Source organism: Pleurodeles waltl, chromosome 3_1, assembly GCF_031143425.1.
Source record: "Pleurodeles waltl isolate 20211129_DDA chromosome 3_1, aPleWal1.hap1.20221129, whole genome shotgun sequence".
Taxonomy (NCBI): domain Eukaryota; kingdom Metazoa; phylum Chordata; class Amphibia; order Caudata; family Salamandridae; genus Pleurodeles; species Pleurodeles waltl.
The window spans coordinates 585,933,764-585,951,899 of record NC_090440.1 but is presented as its reverse complement, the minus strand read 5'-3'; the positions used below and the strand labels follow the sequence as shown (position 1 = coordinate 585,951,899).

At 47.2% G+C, this 18,136-nt stretch overlaps 1 protein-coding gene across 1 annotated transcript in view; it reads right to left on the bottom strand.

Annotated features, from left to right (window-relative positions):
- Positions 1–10,524, bottom strand: part of LOC138283234 (tesmin-like) — a 543,145-nt gene extending 532,621 nt beyond the window's left edge. Inside the window, exons 1-2 of the mRNA XM_069221270.1 lie at positions 10,411–10,524; positions 9,925–10,051 (exon numbers count right to left, since the gene is read on the bottom strand). The gene's annotated coding sequence lies outside the window, so the exon portion shown is untranslated. The remainder of the gene's footprint in view (positions 1–9,924; positions 10,052–10,410) is intronic.
- Between the last annotated feature and the right edge of the window lie 7,612 nt (positions 10,525–18,136).

The following is an 18,136-nucleotide window of genomic DNA, read 5'->3' as shown; positions in this document are numbered from 1 at the left end:
ACCGTTTTTCTTGTTTCTAAGGGAATCCATTTGAAAGTCTTCCGTAGCATGCAAAGGGTGTTGAAGCAGGAGGACGATATGGTGTTGATTTGCTGAGCCATGGAGAGAGATGAGTCTAAGAGGATGCTGAGGTTGCATGCGTGGGTGGTGGGTGTTAGGGGTGGTCCGAGGGCGGTGTGCCACCAGGAGTCATCCCATACTGTCTTGTTGGGGCCGAAGATGATGATTTCTGTTTTGTTGGAGTTAAGTTTGAGGTGGCTTGCTGTCATCCATTTGGTGATGTCGAGGAGTCCGGCGTGCAGGTTTGTCTTGTCCGTGGAATGGTTCCTGGTGAGGGAGACGATGAGTTGGGTGTCGTCTGCATTAGAGATGAGGATGTTGGCGAGGGGGGCCATGTATATTTTGAAGAGGGTGGGGCTGAGGGAGGATCCTTGGGGGACCCCGCAGATGATCATGGTGGCAGGGGGCCGGAAGGGAGGGAGGCAAACTCTTTGGGTTCTTGCGGCGAGGAAGGAGGTGTGCCAGTCTAAGGCCTTGTGTCGGATTCCTGCGTCAAAAAGGCGTGCACGGAGGATTTGGTGGCATACAGTGTCGAGCGCTGCAGAGAGGAACCACTCTGGTTCTGATGTCGTCTGTGCAGGCTATGAGGGCGGTTTCAGTGCTGTGGTTCTTGCGGAATCCAGACTGGGAGGCGTTGAGTGCGTTGTTTTCCTCTAGGAAGTGAGACAGTTGGGCGCTCACTATCTTCTCAGCGACCTTGGCGGGGAAGGGGAGAAGAGAGATGGGATGGTAGTTCGTGAGGTCTTCGGGGTCTGCTTTGGGTTTTTTGAGGAGCGCGTTGACTTCGCCGTGCTTCCAAATGTCTGGGGAGGGGTCGGTGTCGAAGGAGCTGTTGATTACGGCACGGAACTGGGGAGCGATGATTTGGCTAGCCTTGTTGAATATGTGGTGGGGGTAGGGGTCTGTGGGAGAGCCCGAGTGGATGGAGTTCATGTGTTTTTCAGTTTCTTTGTTGTTGGTTGGGGTCCAGGTGTGTAGTTGGTTGGTGTGGGGGGGGGGGGGGCGTTGTGCTGTTGTGTCGCTGGTGGTGACAGTGGGTGCTGATGCTGTGAAACTGTTGTGTATGTCTATGATTTTGAGGGGAAAGTAGTTGGAGAGGGAGTTGCAAAGGTTTTGGGTGTGAGGGGGGGGGGGTCGATGGTGCTGGATTTGGGTTTGGTGAGCTCTTTGACGATGGTAAAGAGTTCCTTGCTGTTGTGTGAGTTATTATCTATCCATTCTTTGTAGAATGACCGTTTGGTAGTCCAGATGAGTTGGTGGTGTTTGCGTGTGGTTGTTTTGAGGGCGGAGAAATTGCTCATTGAGGGTTCTTGGCGCCATACTTTCTCAATTTTGCGGCATTCACATTTGGAGGCTTGGAGTTCTGTGGTGAACCAGGGGGCGGTCTTGAGGGTGTGGGCGAGGGAGTCTGCGCAAGTTGTTAACCATTGTGTGAGGTTGTGGGCGGCAATGTTGGGGTCGTTGGTGATGGGGGTGGAGCTTGTGTGAGTTTGGCACTCAGGTGTTCTTTGGAGGCCTTGTCCCACATTCGGTAGGGTGCGGTGTGTTGTCGGTGGTGGGTGGGGGGTTTCATGAAGTAGAAGTGGACGCAGTGGTGGTTAGTCCAGTGGAGTTCGGTGGTGTGGGTAAAGGTGATGTGGTTGCTGGAGGTGAATATTGCGTCAAAGCTGATCCACCATAGCAAATGCCACATCAACAATAGGTTTATGATTTGAAAAAAACCTTAAAAATAGTGTCAAAAGACCAGTCTGGGGCAGCCATAATATCTTCTAAACAAGAATCAGCACCTACGGATTTGGATGTTTTCGTGCCGCACACAATGTGCTCCAGAAGTGGTGGTATCCATACCAGCCTCTCCTAACAACCATTTGACCCATGTGGCCAAACTGGCCGACGCTACCGGGGAAAATGGACTTTGTAATGAAATGAGCAATTGCCCTCGAGCACCTCTGCGAAATTCCCAATTGCAGTCATTGTAGGTCTTCAAACATTTTACAACACACAATTTTTGGTTATGGGGAAAAGCTGGATAAGAAATACACTTAGTTGCAGTCTTTGTACATCTAGAAAGAAACTCCTGAAGAAGTAAATACTCTACCTGCTAAATCAAGAGCGCGTACATCGGACACACGCTGACATGAAATAAGACACAAAAGCACAGTGAGTTTGGCTGACAATTGCTTAGGAGACAGATCTTCCTCTCATGGCCAGGTTCTGAGAAACCGCAGAACAATACCTATGTCCCATAACATAGTATATCTAGGTTGAGATGGTTTGACCTTTTTAATGTCCTGCAAACGTTTACAAATCAAAGGATGTTCACCCACTGGCTTACCCACTAGATGAGGATGCCCTGCAGAAATAGCATATCTAAAATTATTAATGGTCCTATACGCTAAACCCTGGGTTGCCAAATCCGAAAGGAAATTGGCAATCATACTAATATAGGCCCCCATGGGATCAACACTCCGTTCACTGCAACAACCCATCCATCGTCTCCAGGAGGCTTTTTATCTCTTATGGGGGGAAGGTGTCCAAGATTGGGATAAGAACATAGTGTCTCTCGAAAATCCTGGCAGTCTCCGGAAAGTCTCGATGACATTAGTGACAATTGTCTCTGTAAAATCAGAGGGTGAGGAAGATCCCACGGATCCAGAAGCAAGGATGGGAAAGATGGAAGTAGAACCGGAGGAGTACATGACAGTGACATCACTACTGGAAATCATGACTGAGCCTTCCAGAGAGGGGGTCACTAAAATGATCTCCGCCAATTGTCTCTTCACATGAGAGCGTACTCTCTGGATCACGGAGAACGAAGGGAAGTCATAAAGGAGACCCATGGTCCAGTACTGGAGAAAAGCACCTGACCCCAAGGCTAGAGGATCCGGTATCCAATTGTAAAACTGTGGGAGCTGAGCATTGAGCCGTGACGCAAAACGGTTCGTCGAGCACTTGCTACACTGTCTCACCAGATTGTGAAAAACCGACCAGTGGAGTTTCCACTCAAAAAGCGACAGTTGCAGTCCGCTACCACTTTGGAACGTCTCGGAATGCACTCCGCTGTCACCAAAATCTGGTGCTGTAGGCAAAAGTGCCAATAGTTCTTGGCGATCCCTGCCAGAACACGGGATCTGGTCCCAACTAGGCAATTTATGTAGGTTACCACTGATATGTTGTTCAGGCGTAACAGTATGCAATAACTGAGCTTGTAAGGAGAGAGAGCGAATCACTAAATCTCCCGCTAGAAGCTCCAAACAATTGATATGGAGAGTCAACTCTTCCGGAGACCACTGGCCCCTCCATAACCACTGTTCTGCTCTGAGCTCCGCTCTGAGTAAGATAGCCCCTTGCGAAGACGTAGGATTTTGAGAGGCTGAAGAGTCCGGTAGTGTAGGGGACACGGAAATATTGCTTGTATGGAAGTGACAAGAAGCCTCACCATGCGAGCAAGGGTCCTCAATGATATAGTCAGAGAGACAAGGGCTCTCCACAACTCTCTCTTGATCAAAGCTCGTTTCTATAGAGGTCATTTCAACTACGCTTTGATGGAATCTACCTGGTAACCTAAGAATTCTATACATTGAGAAGGGTTTGTGACTGACGTGTCAGAGTTTATCAGGAAACCCAGATCTTGCAGGATTTGAATGGTCCAAGACAGATTTAATAGAACTAACTCTGGTTTGGTCCATGATCAGTAAGTCATCGAGATATATAATGAGACGGACCGCTCGTTCCAGAAGGAATTGTACCACTGGTCGTAGCATTTTGGTGAAACACCAGGGGGACGAGGACAGTCCGAAGGGAAGGAAAGTGAACTCATACCATAGGTTTCGCCCACAAAATTTAAGAAAACGATGCAGAGAAATTGGCACCGTTAAATAAGTGTCTTTGAGATCTAACCAGACAAGCCAATCTGTTTCTTGTAAGAGATCTCTTGATAGATACCCTCCATTTTGAAATGGCGGTACACTATCCAAGAGTTTTTAGATTTAGGACTAAACAGTTGCCCCTACCTTTTTTATGCACTAAAAAGATTGTGCTGATAAAACCTGTCAGATAGGGAACCATCCTATTGCCTGTTTGTGCAGAAGTGAGGCAATTTTGTCATCTATGGAACGGCTCTCTGATTGGGAAAAATGAAGAGGAAGGGGAACAGCTTCTTGTTTGGGAGGGGAGTAAAACTCTAGTCTGTAACCCTGAACTGTTTGTAAGATCCAAGGATCTTGAGAAATCTGTTTCCAAGCAGTTAAATGCCATTTCAGCCTCCCTCCAGAATAACTTTTGAAAATGGGGGTTATTCACACCTTATGCTGTAATGTCTGTAGTGTTGAAGCCGCCTCTACCACAGCCTCTGTAGGCACGACCACGACCTCTCCCAGTCCAGGAAGGATAGAATTCTGACGTAGCTTGGTAAGTGCCATGACCTCTCTGGGGATAACCTGATGAAGCCTGATAGAAGCCTCAGCCTGGCACTTGGCTCCAATAGCATCCGGCACTGGCAAAAAGGCCTCCACTAAACATCCTCTTCATAGAGGTCTGAGCCTTGTCAAGGGTGTAAAAGGTGAGGACATATTTGCCTAGGTGTTTCACAAATTTTTCTCCAAACAGCAGACCATTACGAATGTTCCAGGCTCGGATGGGGCCATTTTGGCCAGTTTAGGATCAATTTGCATTGGAAAAGACTATTGTCGTTCCGTGGACATGGCACAGTTGGCATTCCCTAGGAGGCATATTTCCCTCTGTGCCCATTCCAAAATGGCTTCAGCATCCAATAGTGAAATGGAGTCTTTTGCCTGCACCGCCAGCTCCAGGATTTTTTGTGATGGGCCCTGAGATATCAAGAAGCTTGTCCTGACAACCTCTCCAGGCTCTATCTAGGCCGTTTTTAGAGTCTTTAGCAAATTTCTTGAGGAACGCGACAATGTTAGGGTCCAGTTCCAGGGTATCAGCCACCATGCCGAGAAGCAAGGGACAAAGACATTCTGAGCGTAAAGTATTACGCACATGCTTAGATATATAAGCCCCTCCTGCACATAATGTGCCACTTTAATAGATGGAATCCACTGTGTAGACCTTGGGTGAATTATATTTTCAGGTTCAAAGAATAAAATCTTCTAGACGACAGTCCCTGTCATGGTATGATGGGTCCTGAGTTTTCGCTTGGCAGGCTGTTGGAACTCATCTAACGTCTGGTCTGAGTCAGAAGATTGTGAAACAGAGGATTGAGCCACTTCACTGCGTGATACAGAAAAATGTCAGAACAATCCATCAATACCCCAGGCCTGTACTCTTGATCTTTTAGGACCGAGTTAGCCATCTGTGTAAAATTTCCACTGAGGAAATGGGCACCATTGAGGCTCTCGTGGCAAGGCTCAATTCAGAAGACTGGCTCTCTCTAGCCTGTGTCTCAGAGGAGAGTTGCCACATCAACTCTCTATGTCCAAATCTTACAAGGGGTTGAGTAAAAGTATTTAATGCCTTTATCCGAGCCTGATTAACAGAGTCCTGTACATGGTGACCCAGGGCCTGTACTAGTCTCTCCTCCATTTGATGTTCATTAGGCACTTCTGGCCTCTTCCTGGTAATATTCATCCTCTTGTGTGTAATACGCCATGTTAGAATAACGAGGATTATGGAGTAGTTCAATAGGGGGGGAATGGCCCCAGCAGGTCAACAGAGGAGAAACTTCTTATCAAGTGAAAGACAAATCTCTGAGAAAGGCCAAAGTTCAAAGTGAAGGGAGCACCTGCTTGATTTTTTCCCTAGGGCAAAGCGCTTTATGGTTTTTGCGCCCCGCCGGGCGTACTGGGGTTGATTCACATGGAGAAAACGAAGTGCAGCACTCACGCCAACCTCCGACCTGAAAACGACCACGGAGATCGTCTTGCGCATGTGCATTTGTTGAATTAGAGAGAGGACAATCCTCTCAAGCCAGCGCTCGCCTGGCTTCCACCGGAGGCCAGCCACCCACAGTAATCGAGATGGAGCGCCCCGCCCAGGTGCTCCAGAGATTAAGCAACATTGTGTAATGTAGGAAGTTGGCTCTGTATGCACTATTTCAAAGTAAGGAATAGTATGCACAGAGTCCAAGAGTTCCCCTTAGAGGTAAGATAGTGGCAAAAAGAGATAATTCTAATGCTCTATTTTGTGGTAGTGTGGTCGAGCAGTAGGCTTATCAGAGGGTAGTGTTAAGCATTTGTTGTACACAAACAGGGAATAAATGAGGAACACACACTCAAAGACAATTCCAGGCCAATAGGTTTTTGTATTGAAAAATATATTTTCTTAGTTTATTTTAAGAACCACAGGATCAAGATTTACAATCAATACTTCAAATGAAAGGTACTTCACTTAGGTATCATAGGAACTTTGAATCAGCAAAATAGCATGTACAGTTTTGGGGGAGGTAAGTATTGGTTAGTTTTGCAGGTAAGTAAACCACCTACAGGGTTCAAAGTTGGGTCCAAGGTAGCCCACCGTTGGGGGTTCAGGGCAACCCCAAAGTTACCACACCAGCAGCTTAGGGCCGGTCAGGTGCAGAGGTCAAAGTGGTGCCCAGAACTCATAGGCTTCAATGGAGAAGGGGGTGCCCCGGTTCCAGTCTGCCAGCAGGTAAGTACCCGTGACTTCGGAGGGCAGACCAGGGGGGTTTTGTAGGGCACCGGGGGGGACACAAGTCAGCACAAAAAGTACACCCTCAGCGGCCCGGGGGCGGCTGGGTGCAGAGTGCAATCAGGCGTCAGGTTTGCAATAGGTTTCAATGGGAGATCCAGGGGTCTCTTCAGCAAAGCAGGCAGGCAAGGGGGGGGCTCCTCGGGGTAGCCACCACCTGGAAAAGGGAGAGGGCCACCTGGGGGTCGCTCCTGCACTGGAGGTTGGATCCTTCAGGTCCTGGGGGCTGCGGGTGCAGTGTCTTTACCAGGCGTCAGGTTCTTGGAAGCAGGCAGTCGCGGTCAGGGGGAGCCTCTGGATTCCCTCTGCAGGCGTCGCTGGGGGGGCCCCAGGGGGGTCAACTCTGGCTACTCACAGGGTCGCAGTCGCCGGGGAGTCCTCCCTGTAGTGTTGTTTCTCCGCAGGTCGAGCTGGGGCGTCGGGTGCAGAGAGGAAAGTCTCACGCTTCCAGCGGGAAATGTGGAGTCCTTTTAAAGTTGTTTCTTTGTTGCAAGTTTTGGTTTCTTTGGAACAGTACCGCGGTCCTCGGGAGTTTTTGGTCCTTTTAGATGCAGGGTAATCCACTGAGGCTTCAGAGGTCGCTGGACCCTGGGGGATGCGTCGCTGTTGCAGTTTTTCTTGAAGTGGGGAGACAGGCCGGTAGGGCTTGGGCCAAAGCAGTTGGTGTCTCTGTCTTCTCTGCAGGGCTATCAGATCAGCAGTCCTTCTTCATCTTCAGGTTGCAGGAATCTGTCTTCCTAGGTTCTGGGGGCCCCTAAATACTCAATTTAGGGGTGTGTTTAGGTCTGGGAGGGCAGTAGCCAATGGCTACTGTCCTTGAGGGTGGCTACACCCTCTTTGTGCCTCCTCCCTGAGGGGAGGGGGCACATCCCTATTCCTATTGGGGGAATCCTCCAAAATCAAGATGGAGGATTTCTAAAGGCAGGGGTCACCTCAGCTCAGGACACCTTATGGGCTGTCCTGACTGATGGATGACTCCTCCTTGTTTTTCTCATTATCTCCCCTGGACTTGCCTCCATAAGTGGGGGCTGTGTCCAGGGGGCGGGCATCTCCACTAGCTGGAGTGCCCTGGGGCATTGTAACATGAAGCCTGAGCCTTTGAGGCTCACTGCTAGGTGTTACAGTTCAGGCAGGGAGGAGGTGTGAAGCACCTCCACCCAGAGCAGGCTTTTGTTTCTGTCCTCAGAGAGCACAAAGGCCCTCACCACATGGGGTCAGAAACTTGTGTCTCAGCAGCAGGCTGGCACAGACCAGTCAGTCCTGCACTGAACAATTGGGTAAAATACAGGGGGCATCTCTAAGATGCCCTCTGTGTGCATTTTTTAATAAATCCAACACTGGCATCAGTGTGGGTTTATTATTCTGAGAAGTTTGATACCAAACTTCCCAGTATTCAGTGTAGCCATTATGGAGCTGTGGAGTTCGTTTTTGACAAACTCCCAGACCATAAACTTAATATGGCCACAACTGTAATTACAATGTCTAAGAATAGACTTAGACACTGTAGGGGCATATTGCTCATGCAGCTATGCCCTCACCTGTGGTATAGTGCACCCTGCCTTAGGGTTGTAAGGCCTGCTAGAGGGGTGACTTACCTGTGCCACAGGCAGTATTTTGTGTGCATGGCATCCTGAGGGGGATGCCATGTCGACTTTGCCTTTTTCTCCCCAGGAACACACACAATCTGCAATGGCAGTGTGCATATGTTAGGTGATGGGTCCCTTAGGGTGGCACAACATATGCTGCAGCCCTTAGGGACCTTCCCTGGTCACAGGGCCCTTGGTACCAGTGGTACCTTTTACAAGGGACTTATCTGTGTGCCAGGGGTGTGCCAATTGTGGGAACAATGGTACATTTTAGGTGAAAGAACACTGGTACTGGGGCCTGGTTAGCAGGGTCCCAGCACACTTCTCAGTCAAGTCGGCATCAGTATCAGGCAAAAAGTGGGGGGTAATTGCAACAGGGAGCCATTTCCTTACATGTAACATCAGTGCTTGCTCTGGCCGATCCGAGGAGATGGAAAGAAAGGATCGGCCAACGTGCAAGCGCAATGAAGTGTGTGAACAAAAAAGGTGGCATCCCTGGCGAAGCTCCCACTCCACAGCCGTATATCAGAATAACAATATAATGCTAGAGACACAGTTGTAAGTGGAAATCTAATGAAAGGTACTTATCTCTGACTGAAAGCAGTAAAGAAAAGGAAGGCCTAAGGAGGCCGAGACATATATATATTGAGACCAGGTCTGGGATTGGGCATGAAATGGACTACTGGGACTGTTGGGATATATCGTTTTTTGTATGTTTTAATGTTGATTGGCTGCTGTAATTTTCTTAGTAATGAAAGAGAAAGGATAATCCGAAGCCTTCGATCCTGACATAGAATCAGGTTGATCGCAAAGAAAGAGGAAGGACTGTGTTTCTATTGACATATATATGGGAGAGAAGGCATATGACTGGATATCAGGAAGAATTATTGGGGATCTTGAGATAAGTAGTTTTTTGTGTTAAATGTTTTCGAATGGCTACTGTTTATCCTCAGTAAAGAAAGATAGGCATTATCCTCAACTCTGTGTCCTTAGCGTAAGCTAGAAAATTGTGTATTCTTCATTTCATAGCAGGCACAAGTTCTGCATAAATCTTTTTACAAACTGCAGCAAGTTACTCTAATCAGTAAAATGGACCTGGCACTCAACAGCAAGTTATGGAAGGTCAAGAGGAGGTTAACAAAGTACTTGATGTCTACACCTCTGGTGAATAATTAGTAAACAATAAATCTGACTTGCATCTTCTTTGTGTTTTTTTTTTTTTCAAGTACAGACTAATCGTGCGTGATCAAGAAAAAGCTTAAACCGCCCGTGCACCCAATCAGAATATACATGATTCTCGGAGATATCTGCAGATTACACAATGGACTGGAGAGTTATTGTTATTTAAATTTATGTAGGGGTCGATGTGTGGCCTTATCTCTTCGTTATAGTGTGTTTATTTCATCATTATTTATGTGTACTTTGTCACAGTGTGTTTCCCTCTTTATAGCTTTAGTTCGTGTCCTTGCTCCTTTTCATCCTCGCTCTTTCTCTCAACCCTGTCCCCTTTACTCAGTGTTTACTCGTTTCCTTTCAGTGTTTACACTTAAATTTCACTGTGTGTTATGCACATGGGATTTGCTACATTCCATCTTTGTTTACTTACGTTTGCCGCGGTTGGCGTGAATTTGGTTGGTGACTAGATACAAGCAGGGTTCAGTCCTTCCCGGCAGCTGGGGATAGCCGTGTTCTCTTCGCCTTCTGTTCACTTTACAGGTGTACGGTATAAAATCCTATGAAACAGGTTATTATGGCAAATGGATTTACGATTGTAATGTAATTTGTTGCGAATATTAGCACTTGTAAATCGAGCAACGGCTTTGTACATCAGGCACCGAATACCAAGTTTATACCTACAAAAACGCACGATTACGCAGGAGCCTCATAGTTTTTTAAGCTAATATCACACTTAGCTTTCACCAGTTTCAATTTTACTCCGTTCCAATGTAATTGAATTATTCCCCAACTCTCTTGTTTCTAAGTGTTGGTTTCTTTGCCATTTTGAATGATAAATTATTAGCATTAATTATTTTATGGCTTCGTCTAATATGGCCACGTACTTAAAGTGACAGCTTGCCTTTTTTCTACTTACACGGACCTCCGTAAATTCAGCACACTATACGTTGAACGTTAATGATATTTTAAGGACGACATTTGTCCGTCATGTCAGTACTTCCGGGTCGCATAACAGCCAATCTCATCGCCGAATATCCGATAGGCTTCAGGGCGTGGGAGGGACTTGTAACGTGTAAAATACCTATGATTGTAGTGCTCCAACATCTCAGCCAAACACTAGAAGCCTGCAAGACTTCCGAAATGGTCATTGGTTGTAGAGCCCGCACGTGCCTCTTCAGTTCATTTATATAAACAGTGTCCGCGTGGTGGGTTGGTGTTTTTAGCGTGGGGACAGCCTTGGGGACTTTCAATCAACCTTATACAAATCGCTCTTTGTTTACGAACTGCAGGCTCCGATAAATATACACAGTCATATATATTGGAAGTGAAATAGGGAGAAAGAAAGGCATGTTTTCACATTCTGAAAGTATCTTTTATTGTTATTTACATTCACAAAGTAATTAGCTCAAATATGAAAATAACGTGTTGATTGACCTTGCATCTTCATGCACCAAGCAAATAAAGATAGGAGGGTAAAAAGGAAGAACATACCCTTTGCGCCCCATACTCATCATGCCCTTCGCCTCATGCCAATTGGAACCTCACTGGAGATATCAAAAGCGATTAGGTACAACAGTTATAAACTGTTCTACTCCTGTGTGTGATCTTGGGAAGCTCAGCTCCACATCAGTCATAACTAGGAGCATTTCAACTGAAGAAGCTCTTGGAGTTACAGGCTATATAAACATGGATTCTCTAATCTCTGTATAAACTGCAGTCACTAATTTCTTTAGAAACGTCTGTTTGTGATGCGCCAAGTCACTGTGTATAAAGAAAAGACATTCACTGATTATAAAGAAAAGACATCAGAAAATGACTATGATAGGGTTATTACAGTCAAGTTCTGACATTACAATGCCTTCTGCCAGAGCCAGCAGCCAAGGTAAAAGGCAGATCAGGTCACAGAGCATAATTAATGCAGCTGTTTAAAGCAAAAAATGCAATGTTGCTTTTCTTTCTTCTGCTCTACTTTAATAGCTTGGAATGACAGAAGGTATGCACTAAGGTTTTAAGTGGTTTGTGGGAAAGTTGGGGGTGTGATCATGTATTATATGGGATAAAATACCCCCTGCGTACATAAGGATATTGCTAGTCACCTTGAAGTTCATACCTTATAAACAAGCATTGGCAAAGCCAATAGGTCTCGCCTATGCAAGTTCTATTGCCTTTGCCAATGTGTTTTAGACATGCTGTACACTAGTGAGACTACTATTCAGCATGGTTCAAAGTTAATGGCATAAAGGAGAATGATGTGTCATCGACTGGTGTGGCGTAGTGTCATGGAGTAAGTAGAGTGTCCTAGAATGGAGCAGTAAACTAACTTTAAAGAAACAAGGGTCCCTTGAATAAAATGCAACACAACTCCCATAAACAATGATATTAAAGTAGTATGCAAATTGAATGTTTCATGCATTTATTCAACCAAAATATAAAAGATCAAATGTAGTGGGAAAACATCAACAGGGGAAATCGAGAAAGACTGGTATTTGGGCATTACACAAGTTATCTGGATGACCCAATGTCACCAATTTAAAGAAAAATGGAAAAAGGAACCTATATAGTACAGTGGTTTGAAGGAGGCTGTCTGGTTTGTACTGGGTACCTATGGTACTTACACCTTATACCAGGTCCAGTTACCCCTTATTTGTGAAATGTAGGCAGTGTCTAGAAGCCAGGCTCTCTAGGGGTAGCTGTAGCCAAGGCTTATCTAGGAGAAATGCAAAGCTCATGCAATACCACTGTAGTCACACAGTACTCACACACATGAAAGAAAATACTCAGTATTACAAAAATAAAGGTACTTTATTTTAGTGACACAAATTCCAAAAATACCATAGAGACTATACTCCCTTAGGAGGTAAGTAATACACCAAATATATACACTAGTATGCAGCAATAGCAATAAAAACAGTTAGAAAACAGTGCAATTAGTGAAAATCACAATGGTTAGGAATGCACCTAGGGGAAACACAAACCATATACTAAGAAAGTGGAATGCAAATGTCAGTTTCCCACCTAGGCAAGTGTGGTGTGTAGAGGGGTGCTGGGAGTATTAGAAAACACCAAAGGTAAGTAATAGAACCCACCTCAGAGCCCAGGAAAGCAGGAGTAAATCACAGTAACATTCCTAGAACACGCAAGAACACGAGAAAGAAGATAATGCAAGAACCAGAAGATACTTCAAGACACAAAGGGTGGATACCTGGACCAAAAGACCTGTGGAAGAATGGTACTAAGTCCAAGAAGCACAGAAGAGTACAGGGAGGGAAGGAGCCCCTGCTAACCCGAATCAAGGTGCAAAAGAAGAACCACTGGTGAAGATCAACAGTCAGTACTGCACCCAAGAAGATGGATGCGGGTTCCTGGTTGGTGTAGATGATATCCCACACCGGATGGATGATTGCCGTCTGGTTTGTGTTGCTGGATTCCGCCAACAAGCCTTGGCACACGCAAAGCTCACGGTTAGCGGAAAATGGCACTGCCTGGGACCAGGATGGACCTGGTGGACTCTACCCAGGAGGAGGAGTCAGAGGGGGCTCTCAGTAACTCAAAAAGCCCACAGAAGACCAGCCAGCGCACACAGGAGTCCCCCAGCACAGGGACAAAGGAGATGCAAAAGGAGGCCCACGCAGCACAAAAACAAAGGATCCCACTCCACCAGAGAACCACTCAGGAAGCTGTGCATCACAGGAAGGAGTGCTGGGGGCCGAAGCTACATTGAGCACAAAGAATTTCATAGAAGAATGCCAACAAGCCTTGGCAACTGAAAAACATGTGGTGCACAGGGGTACTGTCTAGCTTGGGAAGGCAAGCTCTTACCTCCACCAAAGTTGGACAGTAGGACGTCAGGACCATCGGGACCACTTCAGTCCACCACCCGTGATGCAGGATCCATGCAACTCGTCAGGAGAGAGGACCCACGCAGATGGTCATCGTTGCAGAGAGGTGCCTGCTGAAGCAGGGGAGTGAGTCCTTCACTCCAAGGGAGATTCGTTCATTTTTCTGGTGCAGGCTGAAGACAGGCTGTCCTCTGAGGATGCACGACCGGGAAACAGTTGCATTTGCTGGCAAGAGCTGAAGATACAATGTTGCAGAAGTCATCTTTGCTTTGTTGTTGCAGTTTGTGGAGTTCCTGGAGGGTCCAGATGCAGTTTCTTCGGTGAGAAGGTGAAGTAATAGATACAGAGGATTCCTGCTGTAGTCTTGCAATCTGAATCTGAAGAACCTCTCAAATGAGAGACCCTAAATAGCCCTGAAAGGGGAATTGGTCAGCTAAACAGGTAAGCACCTATCAGGGGATGGCTCTGACACCACCTGCTGGCACTGGCCACTCAGATGCTCCTAGAGTTCGCTGGCAACTTTGAATCCAAGAAGGCAAAACCCAGGGACCCTCTGGAGGAGCTCTGAGCACCACACATGGGGTGGTGATGGACAGGGGAGTGGTCACTCCTCTTTCCTTTGTCCAGTTTCGTGCCAGAGCAGGGACTGGGGGTAGCTAATCCGGTGTAGACTGGATAATGCAAGGAGGGCACCAAATGTGCCCTTCAAAGCATTTCCAGTGGCCTGGGGAAGGAAGCTACCCCTCCCAAGCCTCTAGCACCTATTTCCAAAGGCAGAGGGTATAACACCCCTCTCCCAAAGGAAATCCTTTGTTCTGCCCTCCTGGGCTTGAGCTTTTCAAGCAACAGGAGGGCCGAAACCTGTCTGAGAGATGGCAGCAGCTGGGGCTACCTAGAAAACCTCAGAAGGCTGGAATAGCAATACTGGGGGTCCTCCAAGTAGCCCCCAGAGTGCATGAAATCATACAACCAATGCTTGCAAATGCCTTGGGGTATGATTCCAACATGTTTGATACCAAACATACCTGTGTTCAGAGTTACCATTATGTAGCTGAGAATAGGTAGTGACCTATTTCCAGTACACGTGTAAAATGGCATCCCTGCACTCATCAAGTCTGGGAAAATGGTCCTGGAGGTCGTGGGGGCACCTCTGCTAGTGCAGGGGTGTCCTCACACACAGGTACTCTGCACCCTACCCTCAGAGCTGGAGGGCCTGCTATAGGGGTGACTTATAAGTGACCTGGTGCAGTGTAACTGGCAGTGAAAGGGTGCATGCACCTTTTCACGCAGGCTGCAATGGCAGTCCTGCAGAAGCCTTTGCATGGGCTCCCTATGGGTGGCAAAAGAAATGCTGCAGCCCATAGGGATCTCCTGGAACCCCAATGTCGTGGGTACCTAAGTACCATATACTATGGACTTATAAGGGGGCACCAGTATGCCAATTTTGGGTGAAATACTGGGTTACCAGTATGCAACAACCATAATTTAAGGGAGAGAGCATAACTACTGGGGTCATGATTAGCAGGATCCCAGTAGACACATTCAAACACACATTGCAAACAGGCTAAATGTGGGGGTAACCAAGCTAGAAAGAGGCTACTTTCCTACAAGGTTAGCATCCACAATAATGATTTACAAGCTTTTATACACCGACTCTTACATGAATGACTCAAATAGTAAATCACAAAGTCATTAGCTCATAGTACCTATGCTTATGCCAACTTATATAAAATATCACAAATTCAAGTCAAGGTACTTTGTCCGACGATATTTCGATCCCCTAGACAAGTATCAGGATCATCCTAAGCCTTCGTTAAGCTTGAGTTAAAAGGGTTACAGAGTGCTTGTAACCAAAATGGCGAAGATAAATCTGACTCACGTCTCATATGAGTGAGAAGGCAATCAATAGAGATCTGAATCTCTAATCAAGCGCCAATGCCATAAAGTAGTAGTTGTAGGAGGCTGGACTGGCTTCTAGTGAGTACCAAGGGGTACTTGCACCTTGCACCAGGCCCAGTTATCCCTTATTAGTGTATAGAGTGTCTAGCAGCTTAGGCTGATAGATAATGGTAGCTTAGCAGAGCAGCTTAGGCTGAACTAGGAGACGGGTGAAGCTACTACAGTACAACTTAGTGTCATATGCACAATATCATAAGAAAACACAATACACAGTTATACTAAAAATAAAGGTACTTTATTTTTATGACAATATGCCAAAGTATCTTAGAGTGTACCCTCAGTGAGAGGATAGGAAATATACACAAGATATATATACACAATAGCAAAAATATGCAGTATAGTCTTAGAAAACAGTGCAAACAATGTATAGTTACAATAGGATGCAATGGGGAAACATAGGGATAGGGGCAACACAAACCATATACTCCAAAAGTGGAATGCGAACCACGAATGGACCCCAAACCTATGTGACCTTGTAGAGGGTCGCTGGGACTATTAGAAAATAGTGAGAGTTAGAAAAATAACCCTCCCCAAGACCCTGAAAAGTGAGTGCAAAGTGCACCAAAGTTCCCCTAAGGACAAAGAAGTTGTGTTAGAGGAATAATGCAGGAAAGACACAAACCAACAATGCAACAACGCTGGATTTCCAATCTGGGGTACCTGTGGAACAAGGGGACCAAGTCCAAAAGTCACAAGCAAGTCGGAGATGGGCAGATGCCCAGGAAATGCCAGCTGCGGGTGCAAAGAAGCTTCCACTGGACAGAAGAAGCTGCAGTTTCTGCAGGAACACAAAAGGCTAGAGACTTCCCCTTTGGAGGACGGATCCGTCTCGCCTTGTAGAGTCATGCAAAAGTGTTTTCCCGCCGAAAGAACGTCAACAAGCCTTGCTAGCTGCAAATCGTGCGGTTAGCGTTTTTGGATGCTGCTGTGGCCCTGGAGGGACCAGGAGGTCGCAAATTGGACCAGGAGAGAGAGGGGACGTCGAGCAAGACAAGCAGCCCTCTCAGCAGCAGGTAGCACCCAGAGAAGTGCCAGAAACAGGCACTACGAGGATGCGTGAAACGGTGCTCACCCGAAGTCGCACAAAGGAGTCCCACGTCGCCGGAGACCAACTTAGAAAGTCGTGCAATGCAGGTTAGAGTGCCGTGGAACCAGGCTTGGCTGTGCACAAAGGATTTCCGCTGGAAGTGCACAGGGGCCGGAGTAGCTGCAAAAGTCGCGGTTCCCAGCAATGCAGTCTAGCGAGCTGAGGCAAGGACTTACCTCCACCAAACTTGGACTGAAGAGTCACTGGACTGTGGGGGTCACTTGGACAGAGTTGCTGGATTCGAGGGACCTCGCTCGTCGTGCTGAGAGGAGACCCAAGGGACCGGTAACGCAGCTTTTTGGTGCCTGCGGTTGCAGGGGGAAGATTCCGTCGACCCACGGGAGATTTCTTCGGAGCTTCTAGTGCAGAGAGGAGGCAGACTACCCCCACAGCATGCACAAGCAGGAAAACAGTCGAGAAGGCGGCAGGATCAGCGTTACAGAGTTGCAGTAGTCGTCTTTGCTACTATGTTGCAGGTTTGCAGGCTTCCAGCGCGGTCAGCAGTCGATTCCTTGGCAGAAGGTGAAGAGAGAGATGCAGAGGAACTCGGATGAGCTCTTGCATTCGTTATCTAAAGTTTCCCCAGAGACAGAGACCCTAAATAGCCAGAAAAGAGGGTTTGGCTACCTAGGAGAGAGGATAGGCTACTAACACCTGAAGGAGCCTATCAGCAGGAGTCTCTGACGTCACCTGGTGGCACTGGCCACTCAGAGCAGTCCAGTGTGCCAGCAGCACCTCTGTTTCCAAGATGGCAGAGGTCTGGAGCACACTGGAGGAGCTCTGGACACCTCCCAGGGGAGGTGCAGGTCAGGGGAGTGGTCACTCCCCTTTCCTTTGTCCAGTTTCGCGCCAGAGCAGGGCTAAGGGGTCCCCTGAACCGGTGTAAACTGGCTTATGCAGAATTGGGCACATCTGTGCCCAAGAAAGCATTTCCAGAGGCTGGGGGAGGCTACTCCTCCCCTGCCTTCACACCATTTTCCAAAGGGAGAGGGTGTCACACCCTCTCTCCGAGGAAGTTCTTTGTTCTGCCATCCTGGGCCAGGCCTGGCTGGACCCCAGGAGGGCAGATGCCTGTCTGAGGGGTTGGCAGCAGCAGCAGCTGCAGTGAAACCCCAGGAAGGGCAGTTTGGCAGTACCAGGGTCTGTGCTATAGACCACTGGGATCATGGGATTGTGCCAACTATGCCAGGATGGCATAGAGGGGGCAATTCCATGATCATAGACATGTTACATGGCCATATTCGGAGTTACCATTGTGAAGCTACAGATAGGTAGTGACCTATATGTAGTGCACGCGTGTAATGGTGTCCCCGCACTCACAAAGTTCAGGGAATTGGCTCTGAACAATGTGGGGGCACCTTGGCTAGTGCCAGGGTGCCCTCACACTAAGTAACTTTGCACCTAACCTTTACCAGGTAAAGGTTAGACATATCGGTGACTTATAAGTTACTTAAGTGCAGTGTAAAATGGCTGTGAAATAACGTGGACGTTATTTCACTCAGGCTGCAGTGGCAGGCCTGTGTAAGAATTGTTAGAGCTCCCTATGGGTGGCAAAAGAAATGCTGCAGCCCATAGGGATCTCCTGGAACCCCAATACCCTGGGTACCTCAGTACCATATACTAGGGAATTATAAGGGTGTTCCAGTAAGCCAATGTAAATTGGTAAAATGGTCACTAGCCTGTTAGTGACAATTTGGAAAGAAATGAGAGAGCATAACCACTGAGGTTCTGATTAGCAGAGCCTCAGTGAGACAGTT